Raw genomic sequence first — 14,552 nt, 5'->3', positions numbered from 1 at the left:
AGTCCACAAAATATTGCGCCTTTTTTCTTCAGGCCAGTCAATGTGTTCATGGGCGAACTGTAACCTCTTCAACGCAAGTCTTTTTTTTTTTTAAAACAGTGGGACTTTGCTAGGGCTTCTTGCTGATAGTTTGGCTTCTCATAGCCGTCTTCTAAAAGTTAAAGTACTCACAGGTAACTTTAGGTGTTCTTTGACCATGGAGGAACTCATTATTGGCTGAGTCTTTGCCAATTTTGTTATTCTTCGATCCATTTTTCCATTTTCTCCCATGGCTTTCTGGTTTTGCTCTCCATTTTGAAGCATTTGCTCAAGCTACCACCAGGGCAGTGGTGGCTCAGTTGGTTAAGGCTGCTGGTTACGGATCGGAAGGTCGGGGGTTCGAGCCCTAGCATCGGCAAGCTGCCGCTGTTGAGCCCTTGAGCAAGGCCCTTAACTCTATCTGCTCCAGGGGCGCTGCAAGCTGGCTGACCCTGCGCTCTGACCCCAGTTTCCTAATTGGGATATGCGAAAATTTTGGGGTAGCATTAAGATAAATAACCTGAAGGATCTGCTGAGATTAAGACTGAGTAGCATTGCCAATTATTGATTTTAATACAGTATAATATAACAAAAAAAAGTTACACTCTTGAGGAGTCAAAAATACAGTTGTGTTCAAAATAATAGCAGTGTGCTGAAAAAAATAAAGTAAAGCTCTATATCTATATAATAACCTTTAATTTAAATCACACAATTGCCTGACAAACTGTCTGCGCCCTCTAGACCCGAAAGGGACAATCTTGCTACAACAGTCAATGTGTTCATGGGCGAACTGTAACCTCTTCAACCTCTTTGCTAGGGCATCTTGCTAATAGTTTGGCTTCACATAGCCGTCTTCTAAAAGTAAAAGTACTCACAGGTAACTTTAGGTGTTCTTGGACCATGCAGGAACTCACTATTGACTGAGTCTTTGCCAATTTTGTTATTCTTCGATCCATTCAAATGGTAGTTTTCCATTTTCTTCCATGGCTTTCTGGTTTTGGTCTCCATTTTTAAGCATTTGCTAGACCCTGCGCCCTGACCCCAGTTTCCTAATTGGGATATGCAAAAATTTTGGGGTAGCATTAAGATAAATAACCTGAAGGATCTGCTGAGATTAAGACTGAGTAGCATTGCCAATTATTTATTTTAATACAGTATAATGTAACAAAAAAAAGTTACCTTCTTGAAGAGTCAAAAATACAGTTGTGTTCAAAATAATAGCAGTGTGTTGAAAAAAATAAAGTAAAGCTCTATATCTATATAATAACCTTTAATTTAAATCACACAATTGCCTGACAAACTGTCTGCGCCCTCTAGACCCGAAAAGGACAATCTTGCTTTCAACAGTCAATGTGTTCATGGGCGAACTGTAACCTCTTCAGCGCAAGTCTTTTTTTTTTTTTTTTTTTACAACAGTGGGACTTTGCTAGGGCTTCTTGCTAATAGTTTGGCTTCACATAGCCGTCTTCTAAAAGTAAAAGTACTCACAGGTAACTTTAGGTGTTCTTGGACCATGCAGGAACTCACTATTGGCTGAGTCTTTGCCAATTTTGTTATTCTTCGATCCATTCAAATGGTAGTTTTCCATTTTCTTCCATGGCTTTCTGGTTTTGGTCTTCATTTTTAAGCATTTGCTCAAGATACCAACAGGGCAGTGGTGGCTCAGTAGGTTAAGGCTGCGGGTTACTGGGTCACTGATCGGAAGGTCGGGGGTTCGAGCCCCAGCCCCAGCATCGGCAAGCTGCCACTGTTGAGCCCTTGAGCAAGGCCCTTAACCCTATCTGCTCCAGGGGCGCTGCAAGCTGGCTGACCCTGCGCTCTGACCCCAGTTTCCTAATTGGGATATGCGAAAATTTTGGGGTAACATTAAGATAAATAACCTGAAGGATCTGCTGAGATTAAGACTGAGTAGCATTGCCAATTATTGATTTTAATACAGTATAATGTAACAAAAAAAAGTTACACTCTTGAGGAGTCAAAAATACAGTTGTGTTCAAAATAATAGCAGTGTGTTGAAAAAAATAAAGTAAAGCTCCATATCTATATAATAACCTTTAATTTAAATCACACAATTGCCTGACAAACTGTCTGCGCCCTCTAGACCCGAAAGGGACAATCTTGCTTTCAACAGTCAATGTGTTCATGGGCGAACTGTAACCTCTTCAGCGCAAGTCTTTTTTTTTTTTTTTTACAACAGTGGGACTTTGCTGCGGGTTACTGGGTTACTGATCGGAAGGTCGGGGGTTCGACCCCAGCATCGCCAAGCTGCCACTGTTGGCCCTTAACCCTATCTGCTCCAGGGGTGCTGCAAGCTGGCTGACCCTGCGCTCTGACCCCAGTTTCCTAGTTGGGATATGCGAAAATTTTGGGGTAGCATTAAGATAAATAACCTGAAGGATCTGCTGAGATTAAGACTGAGTAGCATTGCCAATTATTGATTTTAATACAGTATAATGTAACAAAAAAAAGTTACACTCTTGAGGAGTCAAAAATACAGTTGTGTTCAAAATAATAGCAGTGTGTTGAAAAAAATAAAGTAAAGCTCCATATCTATATAATAACCTTTAATTTAAATCACACAATTGCCTGACAAACTGTCTGCGCCCTCTAGACCCGAAAAGGACAATCTTGCTTTCAACAGTCAATGTGTTCATGGGCGAACTGTAACCTCTTCAGCACAAGTCTTTTTTTTTTTTTTTTTACAACAGTGGGACTTTGCTAGGGCTTTTTGCTAATAGTTTGGCTTCACATAGCCGTCTTCTAAAAGTAAAAGTACTCACAGGTAACTTTAGGTGTTCTTGGACCATGCAGGAACTCACTATTGGCTGAGTCTTTGCCAATTTTGTTATTCTTCGATCCATTCAAATGGTAGTTTTCCATTTTCTTCCATGGCTTTCTGGTTTTGGTCTCCATTTTTAAGCATTTGCTCAAGATACCAACAGGGCAGTGGTGGCTCAGTTGGTTAAGGCTGCGGTTTACTGGGTCACTGATCGGAAGGTCGGGGGTTCGAGCCCCAGCATCGGCTAGCTGCCACTGTTGAGCCCTTGAGCAAGGCCCTTAACCCTATCTGCTCCAGGGGCGCTGCAAGCTGGCTGACCCTGCGCTCTGACCCCAGTTTCCTAATTGGGATATGCGAAAATTTTGGGGTAGCATTAAGATAAATAACCTGAAGGATCTGCTGAGATTAAGACTGAGTAGCATTGCCAATTATTGATTTTAATACAGTATAATATAACAAAAAAAAGTTACACTCTTGAGGAGTCAAAAATACAGTTGTGTTCAAAATAATAGCAGTGTGTTGAAAAAAATAAAGTAAAGCTCTATATCTATATAATAACCTTTAATTTAAATCACACAATTGCCTGACAAACTGTCTGCGCCCTCTAGACCCGAAAAGGACAATCTTGCTTTCAACAGTCCACAAAATATTGCGCCTTTTTCCTTCAGGCCAGTCACTGTGTTCATGGGCGAACTGTAACCTCTTCAACGCAAGTCTTTTTTTTTTTTAAAACAGTGGGACTTTGCTAGGGCTTCTTGCTGATAGTTTGGCTTCACATAGCCGTCTTCTAAAAGTAAAAGTACGCACAGGTAACTTTAGGTGTTCTTTGACCATGCAGGAACTCATTATTGGCTGAGTCTTTGCCAATTTTGTTATTCTTCGATCCATTTTTCCATTTTCTCCCATGGCTTTCTGGTTTTGCTCTCCATTTTGAAGCATTTGCTCAAGACACCACCAGGGCAGTTGTGACTCAGTTGGTTAAGGCTGCTGGTTACTGATCGGAAGGTCGGGGGTTTGAGCCCTAGCATCGGCAAGCTGCCACTGTTGAGCCCTTGAGCAAGGCCCTTAACCCTATCTGCTCCAGAGGTGCTGCAAGCTGGCTCACCCTGCACTCTGACCCCAGTTTCCTAATTGGGATATGCGAAAATTTTGGGGTAGTATTAAGCGTTAAGATAAATAACCTGAAGGATCGGCTGAGATTAAGACTGAATAGCATTGGCACTTATTGATTTTAATACAGTATAATGTAACAAAAAAAAGTTACACTCTTGAGGAGTCAAAAATACAGTTGTGTTCAAAATAATAGCAGTGTGTTAAAAAAAATAAAGTAAAGCTCCATATCTATATAATAACCTTTCATTTAAATCACACAATTGCCTGACAAACTGTCTGCGCCCTCTAGATCCGAAAAGGACAATCTTGCTTTAAACAGTCCACAAAATATTGCGCCTTTTTTCTTCAGGCCAGTCAATGTGTTCATGGGCGAACTGTAACCTCTTCAACGCAAGTCTTTTTTTTTTTTTAAACAGTGGGACTTTGCTAGGGCTTCTTGCTGATAGTTTGGCTTCACATAGCCGTCTTCTAAATGTAAAAGTACTCACAGGTAACTTTAGGTGTTCTTTGACCATGCAGGAACTCATTATTGGCTGAGTCTTTGCCAATTTTGTTATTCTTCGATCCATTTTTCCATTTTCTCCCATGGCTTTCTGGTTTTGCTCTCCATTTTGAAGCATTTGCTCAAGATACCACCAGGGCAGTGGTGGCTCAGTTGGTTAAGGCTGCTGGTTACGGATCGGAAGGTCGGGGTTCGAGCCCTAGCATCGGCAAGCTGGCACTGTTGAGCCCTTGAGCAAGGCCCTTAACCCTATCTGCTCCAGAGGCGCTGCAAGCTGGCTCACCCTGCGCTCTGACCCCAGTTTCCTAATTGGGATATGCGAAAATTTTGGGGTAGTATTAAGCGTTAAGATAAATAACCTGAAGGATCGGCTGAGATTAAGACTGAATAGCATTGGCACTTATTGATTTTAATACAGTATAATGTAACAAAAAAAAGTTACACTCTTGAGGAGTCAAAAATACAGTTGTGTTCAAAATAATAGCAGTGTGTTAAAAAAAATAAAGTAAAGCTCCATATCTATATAATAACCTTTCATTTAAATCACACAATTGCCTGACAAACTGTCTGCGCCCTCTAGATCCGAAAAGGACAATCTTGCTTTAAACAGTCCACAAAATATTGCGCCTTTTTTCTTCAGGCCAGTCAATGTGTTCATGGGCGAACTGTAACCTCTTCAACGCAAGTCTTTTTTTTTTTTAAAACAGTGGGACTTTGCTAGGGCTTCTTGCTGATAGTTTGGCTTCTCATAGCCGTCTTCTAAAAGTTAAAGTACTCACAGGTAACTTTAGGTGTTCTTTGACCATGGAGGAACTCATTATTGGCTGAGTCTTTGCCAATTTTGTTATTCTTCGATCCATTTTTCCATTTTCTCCCATGGCTTTCTGGTTTTGCTCTCCATTTTGAAGCATTTGCTCAAGCTACCACCAGGGCAGTGGTGGCTCAGTTGGTTAAGGCTGCTGGTTACGGATCGGAAGGTCGGGGGTTCGAGCCCTAGCATCGGCAAGCTGCCGCTGTTGAGCCCTTGAGCAAGGCCCTTAACTCTATCTGCTCCAGGGGCGCTGCAAGCTGGCTGACCCTGCGCTCTGACCCCAGTTTCCTAATTGGGATATGCGAAAATTTTGGGGTAGCATTAAGATAAATAACCTGAAGGATCTGCTGAGATTAAGACTGAGTAGCATTGCCAATTATTGATTTTAATACAGTATAATATAACAAAAAAAAGTTACACTCTTGAGGAGTCAAAAATACAGTTGTGTTCAAAATAATAGCAGTGTGCTGAAAAAAATAAAGTAAAGCTCTATATCTATATAATAACCTTTAATTTAAATCACACAATTGCCTGACAAACTGTCTGCGCCCTCTAGACCCGAAAGGGACAATCTTGCTACAACAGTCAATGTGTTCATGGGCGAACTGTAACCTCTTCAACCTCTTTGCTAGGGCATCTTGCTAATAGTTTGGCTTCACATAGCCGTCTTCTAAAAGTAAAAGTACTCACAGGTAACTTTAGGTGTTCTTGGACCATGCAGGAACTCACTATTGACTGAGTCTTTGCCAATTTTGTTATTCTTCGATCCATTCAAATGGTAGTTTTCCATTTTCTTCCATGGCTTTCTGGTTTTGGTCTCCATTTTTAAGCATTTGCTAGACCCTGCGCCCTGACCCCAGTTTCCTAATTGGGATATGCAAAAATTTTGGGGTAGCATTAAGATAAATAACCTGAAGGATCTGCTGAGATTAAGACTGAGTAGCATTGCCAATTATTTATTTTAATACAGTATAATGTAACAAAAAAAAGTTACCTTCTTGAAGAGTCAAAAATACAGTTGTGTTCAAAATAATAGCAGTGTGTTGAAAAAAATAAAGTAAAGCTCTATATCTATATAATAACCTTTAATTTAAATCACACAATTGCCTGACAAACTGTCTGCGCCCTCTAGACCCGAAAAGGACAATCTTGCTTTCAACAGTCAATGTGTTCATGGGCGAACTGTAACCTCTTCAGCGCAAGTCTTTTTTTTTTTTTTTTTTTACAACAGTGGGACTTTGCTAGGGCTTCTTGCTAATAGTTTGGCTTCACATAGCCGTCTTCTAAAAGTAAAAGTACTCACAGGTAACTTTAGGTGTTCTTGGACCATGCAGGAACTCACTATTGGCTGAGTCTTTGCCAATTTTGTTATTCTTCGATCCATTCAAATGGTAGTTTTCCATTTTCTTCCATGGCTTTCTGGTTTTGGTCTTCATTTTTAAGCATTTGCTCAAGATACCAACAGGGCAGTGGTGGCTCAGTAGGTTAAGGCTGCGGGTTACTGGGTCACTGATCGGAAGGTCGGGGGTTCGAGCCCCAGCCCCAGCATCGGCAAGCTGCCACTGTTGAGCCCTTGAGCAAGGCCCTTAACCCTATCTGCTCCAGGGGCGCTGCAAGCTGGCTGACCCTGCGCTCTGACCCCAGTTTCCTAATTGGGATATGCGAAAATTTTGGGGTAACATTAAGATAAATAACCTGAAGGATCTGCTGAGATTAAGACTGAGTAGCATTGCCAATTATTGATTTTAATACAGTATAATGTAACAAAAAAAAGTTACACTCTTGAGGAGTCAAAAATACAGTTGTGTTCAAAATAATAGCAGTGTGTTGAAAAAAATAAAGTAAAGCTCCATATCTATATAATAACCTTTAATTTAAATCACACAATTGCCTGACAAACTGTCTGCGCCCTCTAGACCCGAAAGGGACAATCTTGCTTTCAACAGTCAATGTGTTCATGGGCGAACTGTAACCTCTTCAGCGCAAGTCTTTTTTTTTTTTTTTTACAACAGTGGGACTTTGCTGCGGGTTACTGGGTTACTGATCGGAAGGTCGGGGGTTCGAACCCCAGCATCGGCAAGCTGCCACTGTTGGCCCTTAACCCTATCTGCTCCAGGGGTGCTGCAAGCTGGCTGACCCTGCGCTCTGACCCCAGTTTCCTAGTTGGGATATGCGAAAATTTTGGGGTAGCATTAAGATAAATAACCTGAAGGATCTGCTGAGATTAAGACTGAGTAGCATTGCCAATTATTGATTTTAATACAGTATAATGTAACAAAAAAAAGTTACACTCTTGAGGAGTCAAAAATACAGTTGTGTTCAAAATAATAGCAGTGTGTTGAAAAAAATAAAGTAAAGCTCCATATCTATATAATAACCTTTAATTTAAATCACACAATTGCCTGACAAACTGTCTGCGCCCTCTAGACCCGAAAAGGACAATCTTGCTTTCAACAGTCAATGTGTTCATGGGCGAACTGTAACCTCTTCAGCACAAGTCTTTTTTTTTTTTTTTTTACAACAGTGGGACTTTGCTAGGGCTTTTTGCTAATAGTTTGGCTTCACATAGCCGTCTTCTAAAAGTAAAAGTACTCACAGGTAACTTTAGGTGTTCTTGGACCATGCAGGAACTCACTATTGGCTGAGTCTTTGCCAATTTTGTTATTCTTCGATCCATTCAAATGGTAGTTTTCCATTTTCTTCCATGGCTTTCTGGTTTTGGTCTCCATTTTTAAGCATTTGCTCAAGATACCAACAGGGCAGTGGTGGCTCAGTTGGTTAAGGCTGCGGTTTACTGGGTCACTGATCGGAAGGTCGGGGGTTCGAGCCCCAGCATCGGCAAGCTGCCACTGTTGAGCCCTTGAGCAAGGCCCTTAACCCTATCTGCTCCAGGGGCGCTGCAAGCTGGCTGACCCTGCGCTCTGACCCCAGTTTCCTAATTGGGATATGCGAAAATTTTGGGGTAGCATTAAGATAAATAACCTGAAGGATCTGCTGAAATTAAGACTGAGTAGCATTGCCAATTATTGATTTTAATACAGTATAATGTAACAAAAAAAAGTTACACTCTTGAGGAGTCAAAAATACAGTTGTGTTCAAAATAATAGCAGTGTGTTGAAAAAAATAAAGTAAAGCTCCATATCTATATAATAACCTTTAATTTAAATCACACAATTGCCTGACAAACTGTCTGCGCCCTCTAGACCCGAAAAGGACAATCTTGCTTTCAACAGTCAATGTGTTCATGGGCGAACTGTAACCTCTTCAGCACAAGTCTTTTTTTTTTTTTTTTTACAACAGTGGGACTTTGCTAGGGCTTCTTGCTAATAGTTTGGCTTCACATAGCCGTCTTCTAAAAGTAAAAGTACTCACAGGTAACTTTAGGTGTTCTTGGACCATGCAGGAACTCACTATTGGCTGAGTCTTTGCCAATTTTGTTATTCTTCGATCCATTCAAATGGTAGTTTTCCATTTTCTTCCATGGCTTTCTGGTTTTGGTCTCCATTTTTAAGCATTTGCTAGACCCTGCGCCCTGACCCCAGTTTCCTAATTGGGATATGCGAAAATTTTGGGGTAGCATTAAGATAAATAACCTGAAGGATCTGCTGAGATTAAGACTGAGTAGCATTGCCAATTATTGATTTTAATACAGTATAATGTAACAAAAAAAAGTTACCTTCTTGAGGAGTCAAAAATACAGTTGTGTTCAAAATAATAGCAGTGTGTTGAAAAAAATAAAGTAAAGCTCTATATCTATATAATAACCTTTAATTTAAATCACACAATTGCCTGACAAACTGTCTGCGCCCTCTAGACCCGAAAGGGACAATCTTGCTTTCAACAGCTCACAAAATATTGCGCCTCTTTTCTTCAGGCCAGTCAATGTGTGCATGGGCGAACTGTAACCTCTTCAGCGCAAGTCTTTTTTTTTTTTTTTACAACAGTGGGACTTTGCTAGGGCTTCTTGCTAATAGTTTGGCTTCACATAGCCGTCTTCTAAAAGTAAAAGTACTCACAGGTAACTTTAGGTGTTCTTGGACCATGCAGGAACTCACTATTGGCTGAGTCTTTGCCAATTTTGTTATTCTTCGATCCATTCAAATGGTAGTTTTCCATTTTCTTCCATGGCTTTCTGGTTTTGGTCTTCATTTTTAAGCATTTGCTCAAGATACCAACAGGGCAGTGGTGGCTCAGTAGGTTAAGGCTGCGGGTTACTGGGTCACTGATCGGAAGGTCGGAGGTTCGAGCCCCAGCCCCAGCATCGGCAAGCTGCCACTGTTGAGCCCTTGAGCAAGGCCCTTAACCCTATCTGCTCCAGGGGCGCTGCAAGCTGGCTGACCCTGCGCTCTGACCCCAGTTTCCTAATTGGGATATGCGAAAATTTTGGGGTAACATTAAGATAAATAACCTGAAGGATCTGCTGAGATTAAGACTGAGTAGCATTGCCAATTATTGATTTTAATACAGTATAATGTAACAAAAAAAAGTTACACTCTTGAGGAGTCAAAAATACAGTTGTGTTCAAAATAATAGCAGTGTGTTGAAAAAAATAAAGTAAAGCTCCATATCTATATAATAACCTTTAATTTAAATCACACAATTGCCTGACAAACTGTCTGCGCCCTCTAGACCCGAAAGGGACAATCTTGCTTTCAACAGTCAATGTGTTCATGGGCGAACTGTAACCTCTTCAGCGCAAGTCTTTTTTTTTTTTTTTTACAACAGTGGGACTTTGCTGCGGGTTACTGGGTTACTGATCGGAAGGTCGGGGGTTCGAACCCCAGCATCGGCAAGCTGCCACTGTTGGCCCTTAACCCTATCTGCTCCAGGGGTGCTGCAAGCTGGCTGACCCTGCGCTCTGACCCCAGTTTCCTAGTTGGGATATGCGAAAATTTTGGGGTAGCATTAAGATAAATAACCTGAAGGATCTGCTGAGATTAAGACTGAGTAGCATTGCCAATTATTGATTTTAATACAGTATAATGTAACAAAAAAAAGTTACACTCTTGAGGAGTCAAAAATACAGTTGTGTTCAAAATAATAGCAGTGTGTTGAAAAAAATAAAGTAAAGCTCCAAATCTATATAATAACCTTTAATTTAAATCACACAATTGCCTGACAAACTGTCTGCGCCCTCTAGACCCGAAAAGGACAATCTTGCTTTCAACAGTCAATTTGTTCATGGGCGAAGTGTAACCTCTTCAGCGCAAGTCCTTTTTTTTTTTTTACAACAGTGGGACTTTGCTAGGGCTTCTTGCTAATAGTTTGGCTTCACATAGCCGTTTTCTAAAAGTAAAAGTACTCACAGGTAACTTTAGGTGTTCTTGGACCATGCAGGAACTCACTATTGGCTGAGTCTTTGCCAATTTTGTTATTCTTCGATCCATTCAAATGGTAGTTTTCCATTTTCTTCCATGGCTTTCTGGTTTTGGTCTCCATTTTTAAGCATTTGCTCAAGATACCAACAGGGCAGTGGTGGCTCAGTTGGTTAAGGCTGGGGGTTACTGGGTTACTGATCGGAAGGTCGGGGGTTCGAGCCCCAGCATCGGCAAGCTGCCACTGTTGAGCCCTTGAGCAAGGCCCTTAACCCTATCTGCTCCAGGGGCGCTGCAAGCTGGCTGACCCTGCGCTCTGACCCCAGTTTCCTAATTGGGATATGCAGAAATTTTGGGGTAGCATTAAGATACCTTAATAACCTGAAGGATCTGCTGAGATTAAGACTGAGTAGCATTGCCAATTATTGATTTTAATACAGTATAATGTAACAAAAAAAAAGTTACACTCTTGAGGAGCCAAAAATACAGTTGTGTTCAAAATAATAGCAGTGTGTTGAAAAAAATAAAGTAAAGCTCTATATCTATATAATAACCTTTAATTTAAATCACACAATTGCCTGACAAACTGTCTGCGCCCTCTAGACCCAAAAAGGACAATCTTGCTTTCAACAGCTCACAAAATATTGCACCTCTTTTCTTTAGGCCAGTCAATGTGTTCATGGGCGAACTGTAACCTCTTCAGCGCAAGTCTTTTTTTTTTTTTTTACAACAGTGGGACTTTGCTAGGGCTTCTTGCTAATAGTTTGGCTTCACATAGCCGTCTTCTAAAAGTAAAAGTACTCACAGGTAACTTTAGGTGTTCTTGGACCATGCAGGAACTCACTATTGGCTGAGTCTTTGCCAATTTTGTTATTCTTCGATCCATTCAAATGGTAGTTTTCCATTTTCTTCCATGGCTTTCTGGTTTTGGTCTCCATTTTTAAGCATTTGCTCAAGATACCAACAGGGCAGTGGTGGCTCAGTTGGTTAAGGCTGCGGTTTACTGGGTCACTTATCGGAAGGTCGGGGGTTCGAGCCCCAGCATCGGCAAGCTGCCACTGTTGAGCCCTTGAGCAAGGCCCTTAACCCTATCTGCTCCAGGGGCGCTGCAAGCTGGCTGACCCTGCGCTCTGACCCCAGTTTCCTAATTGGGATATGCGAAAATTTTGGGGTAGCATTAAGATAAATAACCTGAAGGATCTGCTGAGATTAAGACTGAGTAGCATTGCCAATTATTGATTTTAATACAGTATAATGTAACAAAAAAAAGTTACACTCTTGAGGAGTCAAAAATACAGTTGTGTTCAAAATAATAGCAGTGTGTTGAAAAAAATAAAGTAAAGCTCCATATCCATATAATACCCTTTAATTTAAATCACACAATTGCCTGACAAACTGTCTGCGCCCTCTAGACCCGAAAGGGACAATCTTGCTTTCAACAGCTCACAAAATATTCCGCCTCTTTTCTTCAGGCCAGTCAATGTGTTCATGGGCGAACTGTAACCTCTTCAGCGCAAGTCTTTTTCTTTTTACAACAGTGGGACTTTGCTAGGGCTTCTTGCTGATAGTTTGGCTTCACATAGCCGTCTTCTAAAAGTAAAAGTACTCACAGGTAACTTTAGGTGTTCTTTGACCATGCAGGAACTCATTATTGGCTGAGTCTTTGCCAATTTTGTTATTCTTCGATCCATTTTTCCATTTTCTCCCATGGCTTTCTGGTTTTGGTCTCCATTTTAAAGCATTTCCTCAAGCTACCAACAGGGCAGTGGTGGCTCAGTTGGTTAAGGCTGCGGGTTACTGGGTTACTGATCGGAAGGTCGGGGGTTTGAGCCCCAGCATGGTTAAGGCTGCGGGTTACTGGGTTACTGATCGGAAGGTCGGGGGTTTGAGCCCCAGCATCGCCAAGCTGCCACTGTTGAGCCCTTGAGCAAGGCTCTTAACCCTAACTGCTCCAGGGGCGCTGCAAGCTGGCTGACCCTGTGCTTTGACCCCAGTTTCCTAATTGGGATATGCGAAAATTTTGGGGTAGCATTAAGATAAATAACCTGAAGGATCTGCTGAGATTAAAACTGAGTAGCATTGCCAATTATTGATTTTAATACAGTATTATGTAACCAAAAAAAAGTTACACTCTTGAGGAGTCAAAAATACAGTTGTGTTCAAAATAATAGCAGTGTGTTGAAAAAAATAAAGTAAAGCTCCATATCTATATAATACCCTTTAATTTAAATCACACAATTGCCTGACAAACTGTCTGCGCCCTCTAGACCCGAAAGGGACAATCTTGCTTTCAACAGCTCACAAAATATTGCGCCTCTTTTCTTCAGGCCAGTCAATGTGTTCATGGGCGAACTGTAACCTCTTCAGCGCAAGTCTTTTTTTTTTTTTTTTTACAACAGTGGGACTTTGCTAGGGCTTCTTGCTAATAGTTTGGCTTCACATAGCCGTCTTCTAAAAGTAAAAGTACTCACAGGTAACTTTAGGTGTTCTTTGACAATGCAGGAACTCACTATTGGCTGAGTCTTTGCCAATTTTGTTATTCTTCGATCCATTCAAATGGTAGTTTTCCATTTTCTTCCATGGCTTTCTGGTTTTGGTCTCCATTTTTAAGCATTTGCTCAAGATACCAACAGGGCAGTGGTGGCTCAGTTGGTTAAGGCTGCGGTTTACTGGGTCACTGATCGGAAGGTCGGGGGTTCGAGCCCCAGCATCGGCAAGCTGCCACTGTTGAGCCCTTGAGCAAGGCCCTTAACCCTATCTGCTCCAGGGGCGCTGCAAGCTGGCTGACCCTGCGCTCTGACCCCAGTTTCCTAATTGGGATATGCGAAAATTTTGGGGTAGCATTAAGATAAATAACCTGAAGGATCTGCTGAGATTAAGACTGAGTAGCATTGCCAATTATTGATTTTAATACAGTATAATGTAACAAAAAAAAGTTACACTCTTGAGGAGTCAAAAATACAGTTGTGTTCAAAATAATAGCAGTGTGTTGAAAAAAATAAAGTAAAGCTCCATATCCATATAATACCCTTTAATTTAAATCACACAATTGCCTGACAAACTGCCTGCGCCCTCTAGACCCGAAAGGGACAATCTTGCTTTCAACAGCTCACAAAATATTCCGCCTCTTTTCTTCAGGCCAGTCAATGTGTTCATGGGCGAACTGTAACCTCTTCAGCGCAAGTCTTTTTCTTTTTACAACAGTGGGACTTTGCTAGGGCTTCTTGCTGATAGTTTGGCTTCACATAGCCGTCTTCTAAAAGTAAAAGTACTCACAGGTAACTTTAGGTGTTCTTTGACCATGCAGGAACTCATTATTGGCTGAGTCTTTGCCAATTTTGTTATTCTTCGATCCATTTTTCCATTTTCTCCCATGGCTTTCTGGTTTTGGTCTCCATTTTAAAGCATTTCCTCAAGCTACCAACAGGGCAGTGGTGGCTCAGTTGGTTAAGGCTGCGGGTTACTGGGTTACTGATCGGAAGGCCGGGGGTTTGAGCCCCAGCATCGCCAAGCTGCCACTGTTGAGCCCTTGAGCAAGGCTCTTAACCCTAACTGCTCCAGGGGCGCTGCAAGCTGGCTGAACCTGTGCTTTGACCCCAGCTTCCTAATTGGGATATGCGAAAATTTTGGGGTAGCATTAAGATAAATAACCTGAAGGATCTGCTGAGATTAAAACTGAGTAGCATTGCCAATTATTGATTTTAATACAGTATTATGTAACCAAAAAAAAGTTACACTCTTGAGGAGTCAAAAATACAGTTGTGTTCAAAATAATAGCAGTGTGTTGAAAAAAATAAAGTAAAGCTCCATATCTATATAATACCCTTTAATTTAAATCACACAATTGCCTGACAAACTGTCTGCGCCCTCTAGACCCGAAAGGGACAATCTTGCTTTCAACAGCTCACAGAATATTGCGCCTCTTTTCTTCAGGCCAGTCAATGTGTTCATGGGCGAACTGTAACCTCTTCAGCGCAAGTCTTTTTTTTTTTTTTTTACAACAGTGGGACTTTG

This window comes from Clarias gariepinus, chromosome 16, assembly GCF_024256425.1.
Source record: "Clarias gariepinus isolate MV-2021 ecotype Netherlands chromosome 16, CGAR_prim_01v2, whole genome shotgun sequence".
NCBI lineage: Eukaryota > Metazoa > Chordata > Actinopteri > Siluriformes > Clariidae > Clarias > Clarias gariepinus.
The sequence above is the reverse complement of the archived record's forward strand: the minus strand, read 5'-3'. Positions refer to the sequence as shown.